General features: G+C 37.3%; 1 long non-coding RNA gene and 1 other non-coding gene across 2 annotated transcripts in view; one reads left to right on the forward strand and one right to left on the reverse strand.

The window, feature by feature from the left end:
- The window catches only part of LOC145507308 (uncharacterized), a 443,470-nt gene that overhangs the window by 33,577 nt on the left and 384,957 nt on the right, over nucleotides 1–24,936 (reverse strand). The gene's annotated exons all lie outside the window — the stretch shown is intronic.
- Nucleotides 11,115–11,186, forward strand: TRNAC-ACA (transfer RNA cysteine (anticodon ACA)). Its single transcript has one exon. It is a non-coding gene; the product is annotated as a tRNA-Cys (tRNA).

Raw genomic sequence — 24,936 nt, forward strand, 5'->3', positions numbered from 1 at the left:
CAAGTGGTATTATGGTTGGTGAGGGGCTTCCCAGGTCGCTCAGTGGTAAAGAATCTGCCTGCCAATGCAGGAGATGACAGTTTGATCGCTGGGTTGGGAAGATCCCTGGGAGAAGCAAATGGCAATGCATTCCAGTATTCTTGCCTAGAAAATCCCATGGACAGAGGAGGCTGGCAGGCTACAGCCTATGGGGTCATAAAGAGTCGAACATGACTGAGCATGCATACATAAGATTATGGTTGGTATACGGTTTAGTACAAATGACCGTAAAAGGAGTAAAAAGGAAACTTGGTGGGAGGAGAGCTAACTGTAAGCAGTATCACTGAATCCAAGGCTCAGTTCAGTTCAGTTCAGTTGCTCAGTAGTATACAACTCTTTGCGACCCCATCGACTGGAGTACCCCAGGCTTCCCTGTCCTTCACCAACTCCTGGAGCTTGCTAAAACTCATGCCCATCGAGTCAGTGTTGCCATCCAACCATCTCATCCTCTGTCATCCCCTTTTCCTCCTGCCTTCGATCTTTCCCAGCATCAGGGTTTTTTCAAATGAGTTAGTTCTTCGTATCAGGTAGTCAAAGTATTGAAGCTTCAGTTTCAGCATCAGTCCTTCCAATGAACATTCAGGATTGATTTCCTTTAGGACTGACTGGTTTGATCTTCTTGCATTCCAAGGGACTCTCATGGGTCTTCTCCAACACCACAGTTCAAAAGCATCAGTTCTTCTGTGCTCAGCTTTCTTTACAGTCCAACTCTCACATCCATACATGACTACTGGAAAAACCATAGCTTTGACTATATGGACCTTTGTCAGGAAAGTAATGTCTCTGCTTTTCAATACACTGTCTAGGTTTGTCATAGTTTTTCTTCCAATGTGCAAGCGTCTTTTAATTTCATGGCTTCAGTCACAATATGCAGTGATTTTGGAGCCCCCCAAAATAGTCTGTCATTGTTTCCATTGTTTCCCCATCTATTTGCCATGAAGTGATGGGACCAGAAGCCATGATCTTCATTTTTTGAATGTTGAGATTTAAGCTAGCTTTTTCACTCTCCTCTTTCACTGTCATCAAGAGGTTCTTTAAGTTCCTTTTCCCTTTCTGCCATAAGCTTGGGTTCATCTCCATATCTGAGGTTATGGGTATTTCTCGTGGCAATCTTGATTCCAGCTTGTGCTTTATCCAGTCTGGTATTTTGCATGATGTACTATGCATATAAGTTAAATAAGCAGGGTGACAATATACAGACTTGACGTACTCCTTTCCCAATTTGAAACCAGTCTGTTGTTCCCTGTCCAGTTCTAACTGTTGCTTCTTGACCTGCATACAGATTCTCAGGAGGCAGGTTAGGTGGTCTGGTATGCCAGTCTCTTGAAGAATTTTTCAGTTTGTTGTGATCCACACAGTCAAGGTCTTTAGCATAGTCAGTGAAGCAGAAGTCGATGTTTTTCTGGAATTGTCATGCTTTTCTATGATCCAACAGATGTCAATGTGATCTCTGCCTCTTCTAAATCCAGATTGAACATCTGGAAGTTCTCAGTTCATGTACTGTTAGAGCCTAGCTTGGAGAATTTTGAGCATTACTTTGCTAGAGTGTGAGATGAGTGCAATTGTGTGGTAGTTTGAACATTCTTTGGCATTGCTTTCTTTAGGATTGGGACGAAAACCGGCCTTTTCCAGTCTTGTGGCCACTGCTGAGTTTTCCAAATTTGCTGGCATATTGAGTGCAGCACTTTTCACAGCATCATCTTTTAGGATTTGAAATAGCTCAACTGGAATTCCATCACCTCCACTAGTTTTGTTTGTAGTGATGCTTCCTAAGGCCCAGTTGACTTCACACCCCAGAATATCTAGCTCTAGGTGAGTGATCACACCATCATGGTTACCTGGGTCTTCTTTATATAATTCTTCTGTGTATTTTTGCCACCTCTTCTTAATATCTTCTGCTTCAGAAACCAAGGTAGTGAAATGTTAAAGAAAACAGGAACTGTCAGAGATATCAAATGCAAGAAGGCAATCAAGTAGGGGAGGACTACCAAAGTCCATTGGCTATGTCAACTGTTGCTATAAATAAATTCAGACTGCATCTGCTTGAAGTATGAATGGAAGGTGAAAAAGTAGACATAGTTTCTATATATCTTTTTATCAAGAATCTTGATTAAGAAGAGTAAAAGAGATAAAGAGTGAGTCTATGTAAACTCATGGCTGATTCATGTCAATGTATGGCAAAAACTATTACAATATTGTAAAGTAATTAGCCCTCAACTAAAATAAATAAATTTATTTAAAAAAAAAAAGAGTGAGTCTATGGAAAGTAGCCAGAAAGAAGTGAAAATTAAATATTCAGCAGGAAGACTTGCTGGAGAAGCAAGACCTTAGTGGAATTAAAGAACATAAAGAGTGATTAGCCTTGAATACAGAGGAGCCTGGTGGGCTACGATCCGTAGGTTGACAAAGAGTCGGACAATACTGAAACGACTTAGCAGGCACACACATAGCCTTATATAGGATCACATGAGCCTCTGAAACTAGTATAAAGAGAGAGAGAGTGACAGAGAGAGAGACAGAAAGGAAACTGAACTTGTCCATAAAAGTATTGTCTTTTTTACAATTGTTTCTTCAAAATGTTATAAAATTATTCCATTTTGGCTCAGTTGTTTAAACTGCTTTAATGATGTCCTTTTCTTAAATTCACCCTCAGAGATGTGTGGATTTACCACACACACACACACACACACACACGTGCATTTACACATGTCTAAGCTTTCTTGTTTAAATGATGTTTGGAAACTGAGAAAAGTTATTTTGAATCATATGAAAAAAACAAACTGGTAGATAATCCTTGGGCATAAAAAATGTTTTCTAGAGTATATTTATTTACTGGCACAAAAATACATTCTCAAAAGTGAGACCCCCAAATATTTGTTGTTTGAAAGCTATTAGAAATGCATGACCTTTTTGATTCAATACTTTAATATATTCATTCAACAAAAATGTATAGAGATTTCCCTGTTCATCAGACATTAATCTAGAGGGTACTTTGATGAATAGGATTCACTTGTATGTGTTCTGATAAATTTATTATAAAATAGATTTCATTAATTTATACTACCTTGATGTGACCACCTATTTTCTCATTAAAGTTAGTTAAAAGCATTATTTGGCTTAAGTCTTTAACTCTTCTAACTTTTATTTATATCAGTTCTGAAGCATTTAGGCATGACCCTCACTGTCTTAATTTACAATTATATATACTCACAAAAGAATTCAGGTGAATAGAGGAAGTTCTGTAATCTCCAACGTACTGCTGAAGAATTCTAGCTTCACCGAACTCCACAGTTTATATATCTCATTATAAGTTTGGAGATATTAACTACCCACATAGAAAAGGGGCTGGCATCAATATACACAGTAGATTTGCTTATTGCTTCATTATGTCTGTGACCCTATGGCAATGCTTCACTCTATTCCATACTGCAGTTTCTCCTAGTGTGGTCATGTGGTGAGTCTGCATTTTCCATGAGTTTCCCTGGTGATATTTATGTACCATATAATTTGAGAATCATTGATAAAAAGTGTTTGAAATTGCTGGGCAAATGTTGTAAAAAATATTGCATTCTCCAGAGACCATAAACTTTGATTTTGAAGAACTACACCAAAGTGGTAGGTATGACGTGGGAGCAGGCAGGCAGCACAGTGTACTGCCAAGAATACTGATTTTGAATGAAGCAGACTTGAGTTGGACTCCTGTCCACTTCTTTCTGGCTTGTGTGTTTAAGAACAAGAATTACTTCTTTGATCCTCAGTTTTCTGCTCTGTAAAATGGTGGCAGTCACTTCCTCATAAATGTACTGAGGGGATTAAATAGTGGAAGGATGGTTTTGAGAACTGTTATTTCTTCTTTCTGCTCAAACTTCCTACCAGTTTGAGGGTACAGAAAAAAGGAGACAAGATAAGGGATGAGGACATGTCAGATCATCCTTTTATGCTAATCTAGGAGAATTCATTTCAGTATTTACCAGACTCCAAAGCAAAAGACCTAGTGGAGGAACACTCATCTCCACAAAGAAGTAGAAAAGAAATAATCATCTGGGTTTTTTACCCAGCTTCACAACTTAGCAGCTTCATAACCAATATTCAACTACTTATTTTGTCTGATCTTAAATTCCCACTCCTGCAAAACAGACACAATAATTCCTCTTATTACCGTTTTAGGGATTATACATTAAAATGCATATAAAGCTCTTTGTACCACAAAAACTCTCATCTCTGCCTTTTGAAGTCTTGCTTGGCATTTAGCTGATGTATTTACACTTCAGTTTAACTGAGCCAGTTCTAATCCAAATGGGTAAATCCATCATCAATTTTTTTTTCTTTAAATAAAAGGCTTGGTGGGTTGATGGTATCCAGTACTAGATCTGAGCAGAGATGTGTAATACTTTGGTTGCAGTTTCTTGGCATGGAGTCTAGGAACAAGAAAAAGCAACCTCTAGGAATCCTGAGTGAGTCATGAAGTAGACAAGCTGGAGCTAAGTAACCAAATCTAAATTAGGGCAAGACAAAAGAACAAAATCAAGGGGCAAAGCCAAGTTCTGATAGCACAATGAGTGGGTGTATGGAAATTTGGGGCAGATATAAAGATGGATAAAGATGGAAAAGTTAGAGAAATACTCTGGATAAATGAGAACAGATTTTTACAGGAATCTTGAGATGAAGGTAAGGTTTGTATGCCTAAGAAAACAGCCTGCAAATAAGGTCAGACCTGGCGAACTCGTACTCTAATTGGTGTATAATTCTGACCTGGAATCCTGTTCTTTATTGTTGCAGCCCAGAGACTGGCTAGCCAGCCTGCTCAGACATCCGCTGTTGTCTGATTCTGGCCCCAGGCTCATGCCAAGATAACCTGAGTCTTAAGCTTCCTGACATCCATTGTTTATATGTATTTGCTTCTGTGGAATACTGCTGATGACACTGGTGAGAATCTTCCTCAAGGAATCTGTCTTTTAAGAAACCTTGACTTGATTCTCCCTCTGACCATGGGTTAATGTCCCAGGCCCTTTGCATTGCTTTCAGCCCTATTTCTTTCAGTCTAACACCTGTTATTTAAGATGCAACTGTTAATTACTCTTCTCAAATATTTCTGTTCCTCACCTAGGTCAACAAATGCCTTTAAGTGGGTAGATGAACCTAGCCTAAGCTGTCTCTTGATATTTGGATTTCTTTATTGTACTCACTTCAATTCAGTTGCTCAGTCGTGTTCGACTCTGCGACCCCATGAATTGCAGCACGCCAGGCCTCCCTGTCCATCACCAACTCCCGGAGTCTACCCAAACCCATGTCCATCGAGTTGGTGATGCCATCCAACCATCTCATCCTCTGTCGTCCCCTTCTCCTCCTGCCCTCAATCCTACCCAGCATTAGGGTCTTTTCCAATAAGTCGACTCTTCGCATGAGGTGGCCAAAGTATTGGAGTTTCAGCTTCAACATCAGTCCTTCCAATGAACACCCAGGATTGATCTCTTTTAGGATGGATTGATTGGATCTCCTTGCAGCCCAAGGGACTCTCAAGAGTCTTCTCCAACACCACAGTTCAAAAGCATCAATTCTTTGGTGCTCAGCTTTCTTCACTGTCCAACTCTCACATCCATACATGACCACTGGAAAAACCATAGCCTTGACTAGACAGACTTTTGTTGGCAAAGTAATGTCTCTGCTTTTAAATATGCTATCTAGGTTGGCCATAACCTTCCTTCCAAGGAGTAAGAGTCTTTTAATTTCACGGCTGCAATCACCATCAGTAGTGATTTTGGAGCCCAAAAAAATAAAGTCTGACACTGTTTCCACTGTTTCCCCACCTATTTCCCATGAAGTGATGGGAGCAGATGCCATGATCTTAGTTTTCTGAACGTTGAGCTTTAAGCCAACTTTTTCACTCTCCTCTTTCACTTTCATCAAGAGGCACTTTAGTTCTTCTTCACTTTCTGCCATAAGGATGGTGTCATCAATATATCTGAGGTTATTGATATTTCTCCTGGAAATCTTGATTCCAGCTTGTGTTTCTTCCAGCCCAGTGTTTCTCATGATGTACTCTGCATAGAAGTTAAATAAGCAGGGTGACAATATACAGCCTTGACATACTCCTTTTCCTATTTGGAACCAGTCTGTTGATCCATGTCCAGTTCTAACTGTTGCTTCCTGACCTGCATACAGGTTTCTCAAGAGACAGGTCAAATGGTCTGGTATTCCCATCTCTTTCAGAATTTTCCACAGTTTATTGTGATCCACACAGTCAAAGGCTTTGGCATAGTCAATAAAGCAGAAATAGATGTTTTTCTGGAACTCTCTTGCTTTTTCGATGATCCAGCGGATATTGGCAATTTGATCTCTGGTTCCTCTGCCTTTTCTAAAACCAGCTTGAACATCTGGAAGTTCACGGTTCACGTATTGCTGAAGCCTGGCTTGGAGAATTTTGAGCATTACTTTACTAGCATGTGAGATGAGTGCAATTGTGCGGTAGTTTGAGCATTCTTTGGCATTGCCTTTCTTTGGGATTGGAACGAAAACTGACCTTTTCCAGTCCTGTGGCCACTGCTGAGTTTTCCAGATTTGCTGGCATATTGAGTGCAGCACTTTCACAGCATCACCTTTGAGGATTTGAAATAGCTCAACAGGAATTCCATCACCTCCACTAGCTTTGTTCGTAGTGATGTTTTCTAAGGCCCACTTGACTTCACATTCCAGGATGTCTGGCTCTAGGTGAGTGATCTATTTATTGTATCTATCCATACCTTATTCCTGGGCTTCCCTTGTGACTCAGCTGGTAAAGAATCTGCCTGCAATGCAGGAGACATGGGTTCGCTCCCTGGGTTGGGAAGATCTTCTGGAGAAGGGAAAGGCTACCTGCTCTAGTATTCTGGCCTGGAGAATTCCATGGACTGTACAGTCCATGGGTCCCAAAGAGTTGGACATGACTGAGCGACTTTCACTTTCTCATATTCCCAGACTTCCCCATAAATTACCTCCTTCTCCTATCTCTTGAGTAACTGAGAATATGAGACGAAAATTCAGTGAAATTGATGGAGGCCTCAGTCTGCCTGCTAATCTTAATTCTTTAATTCTGGGCTACATTTAGAAGCTGGGATCCAATCTGACTAAATTTTCAAATGACCTTTTCTACATGCTTTAAAACATGTCAACAAAATTAAACATGGCTTGAAAGTGTGAAAGTGTTAGTCACTCAGTTGTGTCCAACTCTTTGGGAACCCATGGACTGTAGCCCGCCAGGCTCCTCTGTCCGTGGACTCTCCAGGCAAGAACACTGGAGTGGGTTGCCATTCCCTTCTAAGGGGATCTTCCTAACCCAGGGATCAAACCCAGGTCTTCTGCATTGCAGGCAGATTCTTTACCATCTGAGCCACTGGGGAAGCCCTAAACATGGCTTAAATAGAAATAATTTTCTCCCAAACCTAGCTAATTTTACTACTCTGGCTCTTCCTCCCTGAAATACAAGATACAAATCCAATTTTAGAAGAGCAGCAATAAATGTACTCAGCAGCTAATGGATACTATTTATTTCTTGAGTAGTATAAAGAATTATACAATGTTGCATATGTCAATAATACAAATATAGCTTATTGGACAACATGGAAGAAAGAAGATTCAGAGTTAGCACTCACTTTATACAAATTTTATAAGAATTTAAGTTTCCAAATTTAAGATAATCAGAGAGAAATGATTTGGATTTCAAAATATTGTTGTGATTAATGGCAGAATTAAGCAGAGTTCTTTAAAACAGTAAACCACCTAAATGATTGTAAAATATGGTTTTGATTTCCAAATGTCAGTGTGTATTTTTCAACAATACAAAAGTGGTTTAAATAACATCATACACTTAAAAGATTACATGAACTATGAATAGAGGTCACCTGACGTGAAGAGCCAACTCGTTAGAAAAGGCCCTGATGCTGGGAAAGACTGAAGGCGGGAGGAGAAGGGGACAACAGAGGATGAGATGGTTGGATGGCATCACCAACTCAATGGACATGAGTTTGAGCAAGCTCCAGGAAATGGTGAAGGACAGGGAAGCCTGGTGTGCTGCAGTCCATGGGGTTGCAAAGAGTCAGACACAACTGAGCGACTGAACAACGAGAACCCCTTGAGTATCAGATACACAAGGAAAATGCAAATTTACCATTAAATTACATAAAGTTTTGAGTCATACTACATTATCTACTTTCAGAACAGAGACAATTAAAATAAGTTCCCTACATATGAATGAGTTCCTTTCTGAGAGCACATTCATAAGTCCAATTTGTTCATGTCCAACAAAGTTAGCCTACGTATCCCACTAACACAATTGGTTATATAGTACTGTACTGTAATCGGTTTATAATACTTTTCACACAAATAATATACAAAAAACAACAAACACGAAAAACAAAGAAAACATTTTAAATCTCACAGTACCTTGAAAACTATAGTAGTGCTGTATGACAGCTGGCATACAGGGCCTGGCATCAAGTGAGCAGCCAAGAAGAGTTACAGACTGGAGTAGAGAGAGGAGGTGGGAGATGATAAAGCTGAAGGATCATCAGCAATAGGAGATGGAGGGCAAGTAGCAACCTCAGTCAAGCCTGACGTTGATGGAACGCATGTTCACATCTTTGAAAGTTTGCAATTTGAAAGTTTGTATGCAGGGTACTTCATGTACCTGATTTATCCCTCTCCATTGTCTCTTAATTCTTTATAATAGGTGAAAAAAATGCAGGCACACACAATTTTGTTTTGCTTTGTTTGCATTCATGGCTAGAGAATTTTTCGGAGTAGGAAAAGCAAGAAAACAAATAAAAACATCTAGAGGCACACATCTTAAAGAAAGAATTTATGATAGCAAATGTTAAATTTTTATGTATGTGCATTTGTATATATAAATATTTAAATTATGTCTAGTTATAATTTAATCACTTTACTGTGCTTTTTATTATATGAACAAAAATATCTGAAAAATAAATCTTACAAAAAACCAATATATAGTTTAGAGCTGCATCTTAATACATTTGTTAAAAGAAGGAATGTTCATAAACTGAGAAAAAACATTTGTGGTGATGCTATAATGATCAAAATGTTAAATCAAGTATGTGATTGATATAAATTTGCTTTCAGTAGATAAATCATAAAATTTAATCTCATTACTTTATTCTTGCTTTCTTACATAAATAAAGGTCAATTTATTCACCAGAGGAACAGAAATTATAAGAAGGGGCTTTTTAAAAAGATAGGTGCTAAAATGTGGATTATGCTTTGCAGCAATAACATTGTGGAAAGTAATTGGGATCAACATTTTTCCAGCCTATGAAGCAAGCTTGTGTTCCTTTCATGAAAAAAAATTTGCAAGGAAGGAGCTTTTAAGTGGTAATTCAAGAGAGTGTACTCTTCATGCAAAAACAAGATTTGAGTCAGTGACCATAGTTACAATGGTGTATTTATATACTATTTATGTTTGGGCTCCATCATATATAGGCTTTGTGCACTAACTACTACATGTTTTCTATAGGCTTTGTTAGTTTTAGAAATGCTTGCTTTTAATTAAATAACCTTGTCTGATTTACCAAAACTAACTTGTACCTAATAGATCTAACATAGTCTTATCATTGGTAGAAAATAGTCTTCACTGTCCTGTTTTCACAAGTATGACACTGGAGGGTTTAAAAAGGTATAATAGAAGATCCTGAACTCACTTCCTCCCATAGAATAAACAAATCTACAACTACAAATGGAATAATTTCCTGTGAAAGGGACCTGAAAATTGGGTAAATAGAGTCTCCACAACAAAGGACAGCATAGAGACATATAGGAGAAATAGAGATATGATCTTGTAAAGGGAAAATCCATACTTCAGTCACAATGGTCCACAGCTTGTGAGGATCACAAAGGTAGAGTTATTTTACTGAAGAGTGAGGGATTTGAATTCCACATGAAGCACCCCAAATCTTGAATCCTGCACGGGAGAGATAAGCCCTTCTTCCCTCCAAACATCTGGCTTAGAAAACTACCAGACAACACATAGAACTATAGGGAATGGAAAACCCACTCCTAAAAGCCTCATGCACCACCTTAACTCGACTTGAAAAGAAGCACAAAAACACCACCCTGAAAAGCAGATGGACTATAGGCAGAGGGGACCCACTTACTAATCCTGAAGCATCTGCTGGAGAGACAGGAATCACTGAGATGCTCCCTATGAACTTTGGGGCTTCGCTGGTGGTAAAGAATCTGCCTGCAATGTGGGAGACCCGGATTCAATCCCTGGATCAGGAAGATTCTCTGGAGAAAGGAATGACAAGTTACTCCAGTATTTTTGCCTGGAGAACTTAGACACTGGTGGGAGTCAGTTTATCAATCTCAAGCTACCTTGTTAATGCCAGCTCTGAAGGAATCCATTTTAGAAATCTCAATCTAATTTGTTAGCATTAGTGGGCACTCTTTGGTGAGAGCCCTGCGTACCTTAGCCACAGCTGGCCAGCTGATAATCCCACCCACTCATATCCAGCAGCCATGGTTGCTGCCTGCCAGGCATTCCAGGGGCTACCTCCACCTACCAGCACACTGTAGCAGCAACTGTAATCCTGCCACAACAAGCCAATATTCTTCATGAATACAGATGCAAAAATCCTCAACAAAACACCAGCAAACCAAATTCAACCATACATTAAAAGGTTCACGTAACATTATCAAGTGGAATTTATTTCAGGGATGCAAGGATAGTTCAACATCTGCAAATCAATCATGTGATACATCACATTAACAAAATGAAAGATAAAAATCAAGTGATCACTTCAGTAGATGCAGAGAATGCATTTGACAAAATTTCACATTCATTGATGATTAAAAAAAAAATCTCAATGAAGTGAGTGTAAAGTGAATGTATCTCAATATAATAAAGGCCACATATACCAAACCCACAAATAAAATCACACTCAATAGGTTATAGCTGAAAGTTTTTCTTCTAAGATCAGGAAAAAGGCAAGTTGATTGACTCTCACCACTTTTATTTAACATTGTATTGGAAGTCTTAGCCATAGCAATTAGGCCAAAAAGGAAATATAAGGAATCCTAATTGAGCTTCCCTGGTGGCTCAGAGGGTAAAGCGTCTGCCTACAATGCAGGAGACCCAGGTTCAATCCCTGGGTTGGGAATATCCCCTGGAGAAGGAAATGGCAACCCACTCCAGTACTCTTGCCTGGAAAACCCCATGGACAGAGAAGCCTGGTAGGCTACAGTCCATGGGGTCACAAAGAGTTGGACACAACTGAGCGACTTCACTCAATTGCAAAGAAAGAAGTAAAACTGTTTCTAGCTGCAGATGACAATATCATGGAGAAAACATTAAGACGCCAACAGAAAACTGCTAGAACTAATAAATGAATTCAGTGAAGTTAGAGGAAAAAAAAATGATATACAGAACTCTATGGCATTTCTATACACTAATAACAAACTATCAGAAAGAGAAATTAAGAAAACAATCTCATTTAAAATTGCCTCAAAAGGAATAAAATATTTCGAAATAAATGTAACTAAGAAGGCAAAAGATCTGTACACTGAAAACTATAACACACTAATAAAAGAAACTGAGAAAGACACGTAAGCAATAGAAAGATATTCCACGCTCATAGACTGGAAGAATTAATATTGTTAAAATGTTCATACTACCCAAACCAATCTATTGATTCAATGCAATTCCTATTAAAATACCAATGGCATATTTCCTGTAACTAGAAGAAATAATTCTAAAATTTGTATGGAACCACAAAAAGTCGAGTCCAAAGAAAAGGAACAAACAAAATAAGATAAAATAAAAAACTCATAGATACAGAGAACAGATTAGTGGTTACCAGAGAGGAAGGGAATTGGGGGTAGGTGAAATTGGTAACTGTATGGTAGATGATATTTGTGGCGGAGATCATTCTGTAATGAATGGATATGTTGAACTATAATATTAGACACCTGAAACTTATGTAATAAAAATAAATAAAAGCATTATACTATGTATAGCACTCTAGATAATTTTGGAGTCTCTCAGTCTTTATGCTTTCCAGGAGCATGTAGTCAGATAAGCATGAGAATTCTTCATATACTTTGTATTTCAGGACAACATTTCTCCTGAGCAAGCTCATGATTATGTTTCTTCACATTTATGTAACAGATCTCTAAGAGATGTTATTTTCATACTCATTATACAGATGATTAGCTGGAACTCAGGGAGGTTAAGTGATTCACACAGTTAGCAAATTGCAGAGCCTGGGCTTGGATTTAGATCTTTCATAATGAACTTCATTTCCTTTCTTCTCTATTCTATGTTGAATATATATTGACTCCTCCACTGCTCCAGTGACAGTTTTGCTATGAATTTATTTGTGCCATGTATTACTTGGACCAATCAATATACTGAGCGAATACATTTTGAGGGGGCATGAATGGCAGAGACTATACCCACTGCTAAACTCACTCACCAAAATGTCTCAGTGTATATACTGATAAATATTTACACAAATAAAATTTCAAAATCACATCAGGTTTTGAAAATATTAAAAAAGCCTTCTATCTAAGTTAGTGAACATTTCTAGAGTGCCTAATATGTGATAGAGATGCTGAAAAGATTATATATATATATATATATATTTCTTGTATAAGTCTTTTAAAGAAAATGCTACAGTAAAAAAAGAAAATACTTGAATGATCAATAAGCACATAAAAAATACTCAACATCACTGGTTGTCAGAAAAATGCATACTAAAATTCACATTTGCTGGAATTGCTACAATTGACTACTAGGAACATTAGTGAGATTATAGATTGATGTGAACTCTCATATACCCAACCATTTGTTTTCTTTGAAAGTTAAACACATACTTACCCTCTGAGGCAGGAATTCTATTCCTAGATTTTTACATAAGAAAAATATTTATTTTAGCAAGGAGATTTGTATAAGAATATTTTCAAACATTCTTATCACAAATTTAAAAAAATGGTAACTATGCACGTGGTAGTGGATGTCAGCTAAACCTATATAGTAATCATTTCATAGTTTAGATATATATCATTATTTCATACACCTTAAAAGAATACATTTTATGTCAATTATATCTTATTAAAAATAAATAATAACATAATTTTAACAGCATTGTTTATAACAAATCAAACCAGGAAACAATTCAAGTGTCCATCAAAAGGAGGTATATTCATACAATGGAATACTACACAACAATAAAAAAGAAATCTGATAATACTCAGTAACAAATAAATCTCATAAAACTGAAGAAATAAAGAAGCTGAATATGAAAGAGTGCATACTATATCATTCCAATACATTAAGGTTAAAACAGACAGTGTACAGGGATAGAAACCAGAACGATTGCCTGTGGTAGGGTAAGGATAAAGTTACTCTAAAATGGTGTGAGAAAACTGTCTGGGATCATAGAAATGGCCTATATTTTTACTTTCTGTTTTTTGCTTGTTTTATAATTTGGAATATATTTTTTCTTTATTTTTAAAATATGATTTTTCTGGATTTAAGAATCTTTTTTTTTCCTTTTTAGTTATTTTTTTTAACTTTTTATTTTGTATTGGGGTATAGCCAGTTAACAATGCTGTGATAGTTGCAGGTGAACAGTGAAGGGACTCAGCCATACATACACATGTATCCATTCTTCTCCAAACTTCCCTCTCATCCAGGCAGCCAGATAACATTGAGCAGAGTTCCCTGGACTATAGAGTAGGTCCTTGTTGGTTATTCATCTTCAACATAGCAGTGTATATACACGTCCATCCCAAACTCCCTAACTATTCTTTCCCCCACCCCTCCCCATCGGCAACCGTAAGTTCATTCTCTTTCTGTTCTGTAAGTAAGTTCATTTGTATCATTTCTTTTTAACTTCTACATGTAAGAGATGTCACATGATATTTCTCCTTCACCATCTGACTTACTTGACTTAGTATGACAATCTCTATGTCCATCCACGTTGCTGCAAATGGCATTAAGAAATGGCTTATACCTTGATTTGCGTGTTGGTTACATGGATGTATACATCTTCAAAACTCATCAGTTTGGTCACTTAAGATCTGCATGTTTTCCTCTATATAAATTGTACCTCAATTTTTAAAAATTAATTTTGTGGTAAATCCCTTTGTAAAGAAAACAACCTGTCATATATTTTTGTATATTAATAATTAATTTTGAAATTTAATATTTGCTTAAAGTCAAGTGTACCAACCAGACCTAACAAGTACAAATTTTCAATCTCTATTTCTATTAAAGTTCAGCTTCAGACAGATTTTACTTGTTCATTTATATATTCATTCATACCTTTATTTTGAGAAATGAGAAATAACCTACCCCCACCTGGAGACTGCCATTTTCTAGCAAATTGATAATAACATGTGTTAAAGACTAGTATAGGCTATAAGCTATGATTTCTAACAATTGCTTTAAGACATTAAACTGTTATTTGCCAACTCTTTTCGGGCCTGACAAGTATGAACGGACCCTAGGCCTTTGTGTTTAAGTGCTGCTATGGAAATGGATTGTTTTTGACAAGCACCCAGCTCCCAAGCACTAGGCAACCTACAGCCTCAGTTACTCAGAGGGACAAGAGAGCTTCCTCAAGTGGCTGCCCAGCCTACCTTGCAGGCGACTTATGAGGGCCTCACCCACACTGTCTGTGGAGAGGGCTGTGCTAGTTTCCAGGAACATTCAATCTGTGGCCTCTGTGCAAGGCCTGCCAAAAGCACTGCAATTGGTTGTGCCAATTGTGTTGGTGTTTTATGGCTCTGTTCATCTTTAATGATCTGCAGCCTCTCTCACCAGGCAAGCTTCTGAATCTTGGCTCCTTCCCAACTGCACTATTGATCTGAAATTTGGCCAGCAAGCAAAATCCTTTTGTTTGTTTTTGGGATTATTTTTATTATCCGGCTCCAGACAGGGAGCACAGAACTGGGTGGAGACCTCACAGAAATGAGGACATCCACTTCTTTGGTAGCACTCCTGAGGGTCTAAGACCAGTGCTTTGGTGCTATAAAAGAACACTGTTCAAAGCTGTAAAGAGAATTCACATTAGCATTGTATTGATGGCAACAATAGCTTGTCAGGCCCCCATCTGTCAGAGCAGAAGGTATTCTGCAGTTGAGAGAGTCAGGGCTCTGAGGTACCTCTTTCCAGAGTGATCTAATGCAAGACAGCAGACCCAAGTTTACAGAATATTAGTTTTACATATAGGTGGAGAAGTCTCCCCTTATACATTTATTGATTTATTTAAGCTCAAATTGGAGTTCTAAATTCCTCTAAACTGGTGTTTCTAAAATTGGATACATTAGGCACCCTAGTAACTCTAAGTGACAAAAATGATTCCAGGAGTTTTCGGTCAATTATTTTGGGGAAAAGCTAAATATCATATTCGTTGCTTAAAGATATGAAATTTGCACTAACATGTTTAAAAGTTGTGGGAAAGCTTCTGGAGAAAAAGAAATCTGTTTTCCTTTCTTTAAACCATTCATGCATGCATGCTAAGTCACTTTGGTCATATCTGACTCTTTGCAACCCTATGGACTCTAGCCTGCCAGGCTCCTGTGCCCATGTGATTGTCCAGGTAAGACTACTTGAGTGGGTTGCCATGCCCCGCTCCAGGGAATCTTTCCTAAACCAGCACCACCCAAATTTCTTGACCACGAAAGGAAAAGTCACTCAGTCATGTCTGACTCTTTGCGACCCCATGGACTGTAGCTCGTCAGGCTTCTCTGTTCATGGAATTCTCTACGCCAGAATACTAGAGGGTAGCCATTCCCTTCTCCAACCCAGGGATCGAACCCAGGTCTCCCACATTGCAGGTGGATTCTTTACCATTTCAGCCACCAGGAAAGCCCAAGAACACTGGAGTGGGTAGCCTTTCCCTTCTCAGGGGATATTCCCAACCCAAGAATCGAATCTTGTTCTCCTGTGTTGCAGGTGGACTCTTTACCAGCTGAGCTACCAGGGAAGCCATGGGGCCTCATTTAATAGAGGTTTTGAAAAATGTATCTAAAATTTGAATATAAAAATTTCCCATGGAAAACTTTTCAGAAGATATATTGAATAAAATATACATTATTAATATCAGGGCTTCCTTGGAGGCATATTTTGATGGTACAGAATGTGTGAGTATATACGTGTGTGTGTTTGCATGTGCATGTGCATTTCTATGTATGTGTGAGTGTTAGAGAGGGTTAGCTATCCCAGAAAATCCATTATTCTCTTCTATCATCATAGAGTCATAGCTAGGAAGCAACTACCAAGTAAGTATTATGTTTTCTAGCTTGTCTTTTAGCTGGATATGACCGTATGATTAATATTTGCTGATAGAATATAAGGAGAATTGAGATCTAAAACTTCTGGCTGAGGCATCTCCCACAAAATACAGATGGCACCAAGTCCTCTATGGCCACGGTACCAAAGTTTGACCCCTAAATCAATGTCTAAAGGACAGCCACTTTATAAACAGGAACAAAAACCTGTACTATTACATGAATGAGAAATAAACATCTATTACACTGATAAATACCTTGGGATTTTTTGTTACAATACCTTTTAGCCCAATCTCATTAATACTATATTGGGAAAGGCGATGTGAGCAGTAACATTTGGGAAGATATTTGGAAAAGAATGAAGAGAATGACTTAGCATCAAACACTCACAGGAGATAAGCAGTCTCTCCAGAGAGAAAAGCTAGGATCTGATGGCTCTAAAATTTAGTTGTGCTTTATTCACTCTATCCAGGTGACTAAGAGCACCAGCACTGCAGACAAATAAACCCAGTTTTGATGTTTAGCTTGGCCACTTGCTAATGTGTCTTCTGGGCCAAGTCTCAGTTTCCACGTGACAAAAAAATGGATAATGATTTTCAATTTACACAATTATTTAGAGAATTAAGTGAAAAGGTATATGTAGTGTTTAACATGTATCTACCCATAAGCACACATATAAAGTCATTAAAGTCACAAATATTTTATGAGTCTTCCTTTTGGGGATATACTATAATTTCATTTCCTTACCACTTTTGGAATTAGGAGCTTTGAAATTAGGCAAAAGTTTTAACAGCCAGTACACAGTTTTCATGTCTCCCTTTCCCTGCCTTAGCAATTAGGAAACATGAGCTGGACTTCATTTGACTTAGTATTTGGAAGAGGAAAATCAAAGCAGAGTGCCCAGGTGATGGGCACTGGACATGTAGCATGAGTGAAAAATGAATCATTGTGGTTCTAAGCCACTGTAGACTCATGTGGTAATTACTGAATGATTCAGAAATTGGTCCCAGTGTTAGAGTTCCTTCACAACATGAACCTAAGTTGCACTTACATACATAGTATTTGCTTACTGTTCAGTTGACAGTCAGTAAAGGAATTATGATTGCAATCTGGAAAGCCAGTGACCTGTGTTATAAAGTCACAGAATATCTGGTCAACCTGTTGCCTGCAATAATTTGGAAAGCAAACAAGTATCTAATGAACTCGGACTTCTAGGAGAGGAGACGGAAACAAAACCTCATATGTGTTAGGGTTAATCTTGGTTGCATTTGTCAAAGCATTCCAAAAATGAGAAAAGCACAACAAAGTATTGGCTGGTTCACAAGCAGAAAGGAACGAGGTTAGAGAGAGTCCAGAGTTCAGATTTTCATAAGGTTAGAAAAATAAGTGCTTTTCAACTCCAGGGGAAACAGATGAAACCGAGGAAGCTCCTGAACAGCTGCTGCTGCTGCTAAGTCGCTTCAGTCGTTTCCGACTCTGTGCGACCCCATAGACGGCAGCCTACCAGGCTCCCCTGTCCCTGGGATTCTCCAGGCAAGAATACCGGAGTGGGTTGCCATTTCCTTCTCCAAGACCTATTAACACTAAGCCTTGTGAGGAAGATCAACTCAAGAATATGGCTCTCACACCCATTGTTAAAACCCGTAAATTAAATTAATCTCAGAGTAAAGACCCAGTCACAGTACTGCAACTAGAAAATCCTTTTAATGGAGAAAGAACATTGATTAGAGCAAAGAGATTAAAAGTCACCATGTGTTTACAGAAAGTGAGACATATAGGGGTGGGTTTGGGGCATAGAGAAAGCAAATACATATATTTATGAAAATTATGTTAAAAACAAAGCAACAGATGAGATGATTTGCATATACATCTGACTATTATAAATAGATAAGAAAGGATTTTTTTTGAGAAATTCATGCCATCAAAAAGACTATCAGTCTGTATTAAAAGAGAATCTGACATATGATGACCACTGACTTTCCAACCTCCAAGGTATAACTGTTTAAAACCTATCTCAGAGGTGAGCAAAAGAAATAATGGAGAAGGCGAAATATGGAAGGCAGAGTCAGATTCTACTGAGAACACTGAGCATCACCTAAGCATCCTAGCCTTAGAGTCTGGTATCTTGATTGGGTGGGAAACGCTGAAGTGAGTATTTATCATCAGCAGTAATTACAAGGATTGTGGAAGCCATTAGGACTGTTCATGATGATTCTATTTCTCCTCCATTTGGACATAGAGTAAGTTAAAATATTTCTTATCTCTTTCACATGAGGGTGTCCACATGATTTCCTTTGCAGATAAAATGGGAGTGGATAAGTCATAGCATCAATTCCAACTGAAAACTTAGAAAACTTAGAGAAATATGTCCTGTTTCTGTTTCCTACTTGGCAATAATGGTAACACAGAGATGGAACTTGCTTCAGCTTGGTTCCTTATATGAGGATAACCTAGAAACTTTTCATATACATGAAGATTGAGAAGTAAATCACTATAATTTAAGCCAGTAAGTCTTTGAGGTTGTTTGTTACTGCAGCATAGTCTAGATAATCTTGGCTGAGAGAAATTCAAGTCAGCTTTACATGGATAATTAGTGTTATATCAGGTTCAGTCAGAAAAACATGCACAAATGATATTTAGAAGCAGTGTTTTCCTAACCATAGATTGTGACTTGCTCGTTAGTAAGCCATAAAATCAATTTGATGGGTTTAGGGTGCAGCTTTTTCTACAACAGAAGGAAAATATATAGTAAGATTATACATGTTCCCCATGTATGTGTGTACGTGTGTGTGTGTAAAAGAGAACAGGAGAGAGGTCTATGAAAAGTATATTTCTTACTGTAACTTCATTGTCAAAAAGTTTGAAAGTCAATGACCTGAAGGCTAGTTAATTGGAACATTTGATTGATTGAACTTAGGTATGAAAGTCTATCCCCAAAGTGTGTGTGATCTGGTGACATCGAAGGGCTCTTTTCTCAGACATTTCCTGTTCAAACATTTGTTCATAGAGTTAAATGAAGAGCTTATCGATTTTTTATTGAGTTCAGATGAAATTGATAAATCAGTGTCAGTGATGTATGAAAAACTATGTCAAATACAGCTCGAGGGAATGATAAAGATTAGCATATATTGTCCTGATTTTCAAAAAAGGATAAAGTTAGTGACACCTAAGAGCCAGTGAGCTTGATATTGTGACAGAAAATATTATAAACTGATAAAATGGTATATCTACAAGGATTTAAAGAAGTGACAGCATGAAATCTTGTGATTAAGTCATGCCAGATGAATATATTATTTTTAATAGTATTCAGAGTTATGTTAAAGGCTGTCAAGATTTTAGAAAGTTATTTGACAGAATTTCTTATATTTGAAGAAATTTGGGCTGTGTGATTATACTATTGGATGGAATGATTTCTATCATGACCATTTATAAAGGGTATTGCTGATAAATCCATGTATCTGGGAGGAAATGCCTAAGGACATATTAAAATCCTCTGCCTGCATATCTTCCTACTCAAATATATGGTCATTGTCTTCAGTGAAAAGATTATCTCATTTTGGGGTGACATAAAACTGAGGTGGATATTGTAGATTAGCAGCTCACAGTTAAGAATGTCCTCAAAAGGACAGAATTATGAGTCAACCTAAAAATTAAAACCCAATTAGGATAATCATAAACTTAGACTCATGGTTTAAAGGCACAAACAAATACAGAACGGATAAAACTGTAGATATAAAAACATGTTTTAAAGATGACAGCAAATAGTAAGAGAAACCTTTATTTTGTGAAATAATTTTTGTAACTATTTTACTTGTATTTATTCGTCACAATCACCCTGTGATGTAGATATCATTTTTTATCCCAATTACTGATGGAAAAACTAAGGCAAAGAAATTTTATGCAGCTGCATAACATCACAGAGCTGATATACCATAGAGCCTAGATGAGAAGGTAACTAGGCTGGTTCCAGAATCTCTTCTATTCATCTATTAGACATATGTATACCTATGGCTGATTCACGTTGATTTCTGACAGAAAACAATGAAATTCTGTAAAGCAATTATCTTTCAATTAAAAAATAAATAAATTAAAAAATATGTGGTAAAACTCATTGAACATTTTTAAAGTGCTCATGGGTCAAAGTAATAAATGAATGGTACAGATCTAAACCAAGTTAAGAGTTTGTGCAGTGGTTAGTCCTTGTCTGAAATACTGTTTTCAATTATGGCCCACACTCCTTAAGAAAGATAGTGATAAACAAGGGTATGCTTAGAGAAGGGTTGCGACTGTACAGAGGGTGTAATCCAAGGAAATGATCAAAAGAACTTTTGACATACCAATGATATGGAATCTGAAAAAGATAAAACATGAGGACCACAGTAGCTGACTTAAGATTTGAATCTGTGTCAGATAGAAAATAAATTTGTCTCATGAAGTAGGCAAGTGGCGCCTTGATAGCGTTAATAAATGGTAGGTTTTTGGCTCAGTATAAGTAACAACTTCCTAGTAATTACAGTTATTTATGTTATAATGAAAGGATTTCTTACCAGGTTAGTATGTTTTTAATACCAGGAGTGCTTATTAGAGGATGCATAATAATACATCAAGAATATAAAAAATTTTTATGCATATATTGAGCTCAGACTGCATGGTCTCAAGTATTTACAAGTGTGAGAGTTTAAGATTCTATGAACTTCAAAAAAAAAAAAAAAAAAAGGCAAAGTAGTGTCATTTTCCTTTAGACAGAGACCACCAAAAACACACTTATATTTGACCTGAGTAGGTTTATTGACTTGTTGCATTTGTGGCTCATGGGGCATCTCACTAAGAAAGGAGTTAGAAATTACTTGTTTAAAGATTTGTCTGGGGTTAGGTGACTTGGGGGAAGTTTTAAGGAAATGGGGCTTTATTCTGCATCAGGGGCTAAGAAGAAGCAGAGGTAATTCTATGATTAGGTATCTTAACACTTTTTACCTAGAAGGTGAAAAAAATGGAGTGAAGTTACAGTTTTGATTGGTGGTGAAGCTGTAGACACTCCAGTTAGCCAGGATAGGAGAATATATAGTCTATTTTTGTGGTAGGGACTATATTTGTTTTGTCTGTGAAGAGACACGGTTACACAGTTGCCCTGTTTCTGTCTTGATTTATCACAATCACAGAGCAGTCTGATTCTGGTATTCTATAAAATTGTTTGTGTTCAACCAGAGAATAGAAACTTAACTATGAGTGCTAGGACTCATCCTCCCCAGCCCCCATACTGCCTGTGGTAGCATGTCCTTCATGACTTTAGCTCCCATGTGATAGGCCTGTGTTGATTCTAACTTCCATTAGGTAACCTGTTCTCCAACAAAATTTTCAGGAGTAGAGGCCATGTTTTATTTACTTGTGTATTCCAAGAATAGAGCCTTGTATCTTAGAGCAGGCATTATTATATTATAGACTATAATAATATTATATATCTTATAGAATGTGTGTTATAGAACGTGTATTTTCATATTATGTTCTTTATTAGTATGCAGAAATGATACAAAGTGAATGCTTGCAATTTGTTAGGTTTTTGACTGAATTAAATAGAGTACAACTCCATTTAGGCGAAACTAATACAACTTTAGTACCTCTTATTGATTTCCAAAAACTTTAGACAATAGATAAGCCTGTACTTAGAAAATTTTTGAGGTCAAAATCACATTATTTCACTGATACACCTGTGAAACTTGAATGAAGAAAGCATAGCGGGTGTTGGGTAATTTAATCTGCAAATTGCATCATCAGACTTGTAGCAGCCCAGCTGGCATGTGAAAATCCATGCTTTTAACTATGTCCACTTCATTTAATAAAGAATTCTCTAAGACTTATCATGTTGGTTGCTCTCTCACTTTTTTATGCATTGAAGTTTCCATGTAGTGTGACAGTTGTGATTGAGGCTTCTCATGCTATGATCAAAGTTTACTGTACATGCATGGAAGCCTTTTTATGTTTGTTTGTTTGTTTATTCTCCTACTTTTAGGTGACACAGAAAAAAATTAAAAAAAATAAAAAGGACAGACATTTTCAATAACCCTGCAGAGAGGAGTAGTCAGAAACATTAATAATCGTATTTGAAAGTCTTCACAGGTTGGTTAGGTATTTGCCTGCACTCCCTACAGTTATGGGGCTTCCCAGGTGGCATTAGTGGTAAAGAAACTGCATGCCTATGCAGGAGAAGCGGGTTTGATCCATGGGACAGGAAGATCCCCTGGAGTAGGAAATGGCAATCCACTCCAGTATTCTTGCCTGGAAAATTCCATGGGCAGAGGAGCCTGGCAGAATACAGTCCATGGGGCCGCAAGAGTCAGATTATACCTGTAGTTACAGTTACAGTTAGCTCAGTTGGTTAGTACCTAGTGCAAAGGAGACCAGGTATCTGGCTTTGATCCATTTTGAACTAGAAAACTTCACTGAGTTGTATGTGCTTAGTTGCTCAGTCGTGTCTGACTCTTTGCGACCTATTGGACTGTAGCCTGTTGACTTGGTTGAGGTTAAAAACTGTTCTATTGCCAAATGCCAAATCGCAAAATGAAAGGCCAACAGGTTTGCTGGTTATCCTATATGTACTAGTGACAGAAGTCTGTCATTTCTGATGTCCCTTTGCAGCTTTAGACCTCCTGAATCTTTTTACTCTCCTCTTCCATTCAGCCCCCTCACCAGACACAATGATCTCAACCTCTGCTTCAGGGTCACCTGGCCTCTTTCCATAATTTGTCCATTGGGTTTCAATTCAGAAGATGCAGTTAGGACCTCTGAGTCCCATCCTTATCACAGAGTCCAGGTCAATCCAAAAGGTTGAGGTAGAAATTCTTTCTCAGTAAGAAAACACTTCTATATAATTTCTAATTTTGCATCCATTTTTTTCTTAGGGAAATGAATTGATCTCAGAGATGAGCACTTAAAGGAAAATATGGTTTGTAGAGAGATTAAAATACATTTGACTAACATCTGCAAAATCACTATGTTAGTTTCCTAACACATCTAGTCCTTTATTATCCATGCACTAAGTGTTCAACACTGTACCCTTAACATAATTCTTATTTAATTCTTTCATTTTTTAGAAGTTAGCACCAGGAAATATTGGATGGGGAAAATCAATTTGGGGACAAAAATAAAACAAAAGAAAACATGAACATTTAAGTGGGTATCTGGTTTTCATACAGAAGGAGGAACAGGGGCTTTCATTCCAACAAACCCTGCCTACTCTCATTTTGGTGACTTTAGCATTCCATCCAATACCCTGGTTTTTCAGTTTGTGATAACCACAAAGATACACTGGTGATCATTATACTCTAATACTATCATATTTTTCAAAGGGCATAATATTATTCATAATACATAAGGGCACATACTTTATTTGAAATAGATAAAACATGGCATCTTTTGCAGATGGTGACCTAGAATTTGTAAATATGTTCAGCCATGCTAAAGCAGTAATGAGTGTATTGGAGGGAGCCATCAAGGGTGTGGGAACATTTTCAGGACATCTGGGGCCCATCAGCATCAAATCATTTAACAGAGTGCAAACAATTTAACACTGAGAGCCTCTCAATTATCCACTTGCAAATAAATAAATGATAAAATATAAATCTTTACACTGTAAGCAATTGAGTACACTTCTGGGTTGCCTTCTCCAATTTGGTGTCATTAGTTGATGAATGTTCAAAATATGTACACAAAGTTTAACATTTATCTTTGAAAAATACAAAATATATATTTTATATATATTATGAATATGTCACAAATATAGATACCCTAAAAACACGGTGGCATCACAGTCAACAGAAGTGTTATGTAGGTGATCTATCAGACAGGATTACTCATACTATTGTTCTGTGAACACTTACATCAAGTATCTGACATTTTTATAGACTTTCTAGTATTGTGAAAAGTGCTCAGATTTGGAAGCCAGACAGATCTTGTTTGGATTTACATTTGTTAACTATGTGACTGTGGTATTTTTTAGGTCTCAGTGTTCCCATTAAAAAAAAAAATTGCAGCATTAATACCTACCATTCTCATAAGGAAGCTTGTGAGAATAAAAGGAAGGAATACAGCCAGTATATACTATGTATTGTTGTAATAGTAGCTGTCCCTGCTAATGTTATTATAATCATTATTTCAGTGCTTCATTTGACCATATCAGTCCTTTGATATAAAGATCATGGTGCCAAGAAATCTCAAGCTGGTGAAATAGCATTTCTTGGGCAACATTTTATAGATGTAACCTTTGTCACAATCAGATCACAAATTCCGAACTCCAGTCAATGAACTTTCACTATACTGTTTCTTATGGTGTACCTTGATATTTTCTCACTTTCTCTTTCTATGCTATTTAGTTCTTCCTATGCTATTCATACTCTCACTTTCTCTTCCTATGCTAGTTATTTCATCCTGCATTGTCTCCTTTGCATGTACCACGTGTTCATACTGAGGCAACTTCTGCCAACCACTGTAGACCTTTTTTTGCATGCAAACCATAAGTTATGAAACAATATTCCATTTAACCCGTGTAACTGAACTCAAATTCTTTTAAAAAATATTTTAGTAGTTTGATGATTCAAAATATTAAAAATAACAAATGAT

The sequence above is a fragment of the Giraffa tippelskirchi genome, chromosome 5 (assembly GCF_054371585.1).
Source record: "Giraffa tippelskirchi isolate mGirTip1 chromosome 5, T2T-mGirTip1v1.2.pri, whole genome shotgun sequence".
Taxonomy (NCBI): Eukaryota; Metazoa; Chordata; class Mammalia; order Artiodactyla; family Giraffidae; genus Giraffa; species Giraffa tippelskirchi.